The sequence below is a fragment of the Chamaea fasciata genome, unplaced genomic scaffold, assembly GCF_029207755.1.
Source record: "Chamaea fasciata isolate MVZ Bird 193981 ecotype frontalis unplaced genomic scaffold, bChaFas1.0.hap1 SCAF_7, whole genome shotgun sequence".
Lineage (NCBI taxonomy): Eukaryota > Metazoa > Chordata > Aves > Passeriformes > Sylviidae > Chamaea > Chamaea fasciata.
Window position 1 is genome coordinate 33,584,327 of NW_027094092.1, and position 6,000 is coordinate 33,590,326.

Here is a 6,000-nt window from a genome sequence, read left to right on the forward strand (position 1 = left end):
GCAGCAGCATAGCTATATGCTCAGATGCCTGGCCATCCTGTCACATCAACCTCTTAAAGTCTGCTGAGTGCAATCCTGGTAATGTTCAATAGACACAATTTGGCTGAACACAGATTTTGTTATCTTCCACTGTGGGCAGTCTATCCTGTGTGATCTGTGGGTTTTCTATGAACCTTTAGATTTTGGTAGCACTGCACTGTTATAAATGGGAAAACTGTGAAGTGGAATCCTTTTTTCCCCTGTTATTGTATGGCCACAAAAAAACAAGAGGACTCACCAGCAGTTTTGTGAAAGATGTATTGTATGTTATATCACAAAAATAACAATAATCTTAAATGGGATGTTTTATTGTAGCAACTTTCACTTGCTCCTCTATGGCTTATTCATTTTGTTTCCTTTCTTAAAGGTGTGAGGTTTCTTATTTCTTTAAATACAGCTTTTTTAATGTACTATCTTTTGATATCTTATGTGCAAATAGCAGATTGTGGCTGCCAGGTCGGAAAAAATATGGCAAAGTTACACAGCATCAGGAAAATAATTGCCAGAGTCTAGAATAAAACTTAGAGGAAAACCAAGGCCTAGTAATTAAAAATCAGCATCTTACTGGTTTCTAGTGCTCTGTCCTTAATAGTTAGTGAACCCTTGTTCCTAATTACTAGGAACCTATTCAAGCATCTATTTGAATCCGTTAACTGATATGTCACATATAAGTGATGTATCATACATGTCACATCTAAGTCGTTGTGTAACTCAGCTTTGCCAAGTTCATTATCATTCACCTTTGTAGCTCATATATGAGCCACATTACTAAATCACATCATCACTAAATCATCTATCACTAAATCCCATCAATATAATTCAAAGTCTTCACCTACCTAGCATTCCTATAATAAAGCACAAAGGCTAAATGACTACCCTTGGTGTTTCAAAGCAGCTAAAGCTGTTTGAGAGAGATTTTTAACTAATTGGTTAAAAAACTTCCTTAATGTGGTTTAGAAAGTTAAACTGTTATATTAAAAATTCTAGATTTGAATGAGTTCATTCCAGATAAGAATCTGTAGTTAAAAAGATTTCACACATCCTTCTCTCACCCTTTGTCTTACGGTGCTGCACAAAAGGAAGTAAATGGAAAGCAAAGTAACATCAGTTCTCTCCACCTTCAGCTTCATTTGTTGTGCCTACAGAGGTGTTTATGACTCTACAAATATCTGGAAAAATAAAGCCAGAACTGGGGGTGAACTAAGCCTGCTGATCAGGGAAAGTGATATTATAGGGTTAAAATGATTTTTAAAATTGTAAGAATTGTAAACGGGTAACTGAGGAGGTGGTGGAGGTGTTTGGAAAGGTGAGGCCTGGACCTGAAGGACAGTGAGGCCTTGGGAACAGAATGTTAGCTTTACCATAGCCAGGACGATACTTTCATGCTATTGTGTTAACCAAATCAAGTATGACTTTGCCTGGGTAATAAATCACGGGAGGGGGGGATGAGTGTGATTTTTGTGATTGGTCGTTAGGGGAGATGTTGATTCAAACAAATCATTAATATTTATAATGTAAGAACATAAAAGCACGAGCTTTTATGCTTGGCGAACACATGATTTGGGCCTTCTGCCGCCCCTGTGTTCTGAGCGCTCTCCAATAAAGCACCGACATATGATTGCCTCCGTGTTATTATATGTTTCTGAATGCTAACAAAAGGGCAAGGCAGAGAGACAGGCAGAACTTCTAGTGCAGGATTAGCCACAGTGGAGGATTGTCTGCTCACTTCAGGTCAGGGATTGCAAACAGTTCAAAATCTGACAACATCTGGAAGTCCTGCTATCAACACCTGAAAGACTAATAGACACTTTGGATTGTGTTGGAAATTATAATATCCCTGAAAATCATGCAACGTTTTCATGCGTGATGAAATTTTTCATACTTGCTACGGCACTTGTGGATGGAGTCAGCATTTGGTCATGTTGAAGGTGTTATGATTTAGGACCAAGAACTCAGTCAGATGTTGGCCAGTTTAATGTCAGGACAGTCTGACCGCTATCTAAAACTCTGGACAAGAAGAAATATTTAGAATTTCTGTTCATTATTTGGCTTTAATCACTTGAATCCAACCCAAGGATGCTTATAAGAAAGTAATGGGTAATTCGTCAGCTTTTCTGAGCAAAACCAGATGAATGGAAGTGAATCTCATTATGCAAAAATTTTGAAGGTGAAAGAACTGGGAATTCCAAAAATATTCTCCATATGTAGTGTGGTGACACCTGATGAGAACTTGATATCAAGGGGAAAAGTGAGATATGCATCTATTTGCAGCCTTCTAGCTTCTGCAAAATTATTTGTATGGATTACCATTTACCAGCTTTGCAGGTCCACTTTTTCTAACCACCAAAAAATGTTTTCATTTTACTGAGGAATGGATTTTAATTTTAAACTTGCTATCTTTATTTCCACAAAAAAAAAAAAAAAGAAAAAACAAAGAAAAAAAGTATGCACGTGTAAATTTGTATTGATTTATTGAGAAAACTGCAATAAAATTTTTTACTAAATAAGTGTGACAATCAGTTTTCTTTTTTCAAGGTGACCACTCAATTGATTACAGAATACTTCCTTAAAAGCTTTTTCTATTTGTTTGGGATGCAAATTCTAGGTATTTTTTCGCAAATCTGCTTGAAAGAAATTTCAGCCTTTTTTTCACTGTCAAAAAAAACCTTTTCAGCATAAGTAATCCCTTTGAGCAGTTTACTTAATTTATCTATTTGCCTTTGAAAATTAAAACTTTGTACCTAATCTGTTTTAAATTATTAAGTATGGCTATTGAACAGCGCCTTCTTGCAAAGTTAATTTCAATGATCATCTTTGCTATTATTGCTTGAGACTTAGCAAAGACAATGTAAAATACTTACCACCTTTTGTCACTTTCTCCGTAATTTAGTGTCTATTGCACACAAAGACAGGTGTGTGATCAGTGCTGCTACATTTGCACTCCCTACCCATGAAGCAAATATTTCTGGCTTGTCTGTGTGAAACAAATGTGGAAAATTCATACCAGACTGCTGTCCTGACAGAATTTCTTCCAGTAATATTTGGTAACCATAACAATTGTATTTAGTCTGTGTAATCACCCTAATTTATTCACTGTGCCATTCTTACCTCCATTGTGGTTGCTCAACCACTATTTGCCATTTAATACTGCTGCTCAAGTCAGGTTCTTCAAACTGTCAAATTTCTTTTTTTTAGCAACCAATTGCCTGCTTGGGAAAGGAACATGACTGGTATGAGAACATGACAGGTCTTTCTAATAAGGTGGGCTTGTTCATAAAATAACCACAGAATGCAATGAATCTACTGTTATTTTAATAAAATGTGATGAAAGCTGCAAACTAATTCACAGTGATTAACACCTCTATGACATGAGCATCACAGGCCAGATGAGGAAAAGAATCCTGTGGAAATAATCCTTGAGCTGAGAGGTAAAAAATCTCTCTGTAACAAAACTCTGTACCAAAAAAATTTGGTAAATGTGCTTTATAAGTTTTTTAACGAAAAAACAACCTACATTTATAATTACCTGTTTTGTTCTATCATTAACTGCAATAAAAGAGGGCAGAAACCAGTGAAGTGAAGAATGGACAGAACAGGTTATGAAGCAACAGTTCTAAAAATGATTTATTATTTGAAAAAAATCTTTGTTCATTGAAACTATCAGAGAACTAGATAAAAGTTTCATTGTTTGAATTTTGACCAGCATCAGAAAAGAAATGTTATTAGACCCATATTTCAGGAAAAAATGAGTTGAAGAACATTGATGCATGTCTTTAATACTAAATTAATTTTGATTTTTCTAATTAAATAATGAGGATCAAAATAGGAAAATAGAAGACAATACTTTGCCATGTATGTAAAACACTTTTATTTAACATAGTTATTGTTCATATCATTCTGTGAGCATTTACATTTGTATAAACCTACTGACTTCCTGTTGGTTATGTGTGTATATCTCAGAGAAGAATTTGGTCCAGTCACTTCATTTTCTGTCACATAAAGTAGCCAGATTACTTTGATAGGAAAAAACCACAGGGGGGAAAATGAATATATCTGTATGTATTTGATTTAACTACTACAGGATTTGATTTAATGATTAAACACACTCTGTTCTCTGGTAAAAAACAGGTACCAGATGGTACGCATAGCAAAATATGTTTGCTCTATACCTGCAGGTTTTGGAGTAAAATACAACCTTCCTAACATCTGGCATACCACCTCAGGACATCTGAAAGTACACAAAGTGGACAGATATTATCCATATATATGGATATATATGAATACAGAAGGCTATGTTGAGTAGATCTAATCTTAATTTTATACAGATAGTGACACAAAATACTGAGCATAGCATAAACAGCATACCAAGAAATATCAATTCCATGCAGCATTTTACGTCTAATTTGTAGATTGTCAGTTGTGCAACACCAAGTTTCCTAGAATAGCCACAATTGTCATCTATAATTTATTCTGTAGTTTCCATTGCTAAACAGAAAAATGTACAGAGAGTTATCTAAAAGTGTGTTGACATGCTAGCTTGTATATAAATAATAAATACTTTTGTATTATTTCCTAAGGGAGCTGTCAGAGAAGAACTCTAACAACCTAGGGTATCTTTTCTTTTTCAGTAGGGTTGATACCCACAACATTGTTGTTCCAGTCAAACACAGGATCTGAATAAGTCCAGAAGCATCAGTAACTTAATAGTCATCTTGTGGAACTGTATGGATACATACAGTCCCATTTGAATTACTGAGAGGTTCTGCTCACAGTGCAGGAGTATGGTATGCTGCAGTGATTTTAAGCTTGGTGTTTGAGCTACTCAGGTCTTTTAACGAGGGTAGCCTTCCCCTTGAACCTCAAGTGTCTCTACAGAGCATTTCAGAGTGTTGCAAATCTTTTATTTCCAAATTGGTCAATTCCATGGAATATTAAGTGTTTGCTTTAAAGGTCCTGATATATAGTGGTTCTATGGCAAATAGAATAATACACAATCGTATGATCTTATGAGCTGACATTTCCATACCTATAAAGTGGTCTGAAATATGTATGTTCCTTTTTTTTTTTTCCCAGCTAAAATTAGTTAAAGATTTTCTTTGAATAAAGGATTTAGAAAAAATACACCTTTCTTGCATTGTACTTGAGCTATTTATTGGATTGGCAGCCTAAATAGTCTGTACCCAGAAGTGTGAGAGGAATGAGCAGGCTGACTTCCATGCTGGATTGCATTTGACTCCCTGTTTCAAATGAACAGGTGAGGAGCCTGAATCCAAAGCTTCAGGGGCAAAAGGCAGTAGTAGTTTTTCTGCCATGCTGAACACACTGGAGGAGCCAGTGGATTTTTTCCATGCAACTGGTGTTAGACACATATTCCAAACACCATTTAGATGTCTTGTGCTCTGCTGTTGAAGTGTCTCAGGTGTTCCAATGAAAAACAACTGAGATGATGTCAGGCATTGAAAATAGTATGTCAGAATTCTGAAGGAAAATCAACAGACTATGCAGTACCTTAAACTGATCAAATATTTAAATGACAGGCTGAATCTGAATACTTTCCTAAAAGTGTATGGTTAAATAATTTTCCATGCTGCAGCCTATGACTTTGCATATTTATTTGTCCAGTTTTATTTAGCTTAGTAGAAACTAAAGTCTACAGTGTGTTTCATTTTGCACTTTTGTTCAATGGATTTTTTCAGTAATACTGTATTTAGTGGAATTGCTTTTTGGCAAGAAGTTTTTTTCCTATGTTCAGTCTGAAAACTAAAAGCTTGAAAAGTGTCTTGTCTTTAGATATGCATTTCTCAGAACCCTAAGTATTACTCAGAATAGTTGATTTTTCTTCTCTATCACCAGCGCCTGAAATTATATTTGAAGAGAAACAGAACTATGTATCAGAATGTTCTTCCCTCTTCCTTGGATTCTCAGGGAATGACACTTCTTGAGAAATTTTGTTTATAGCAC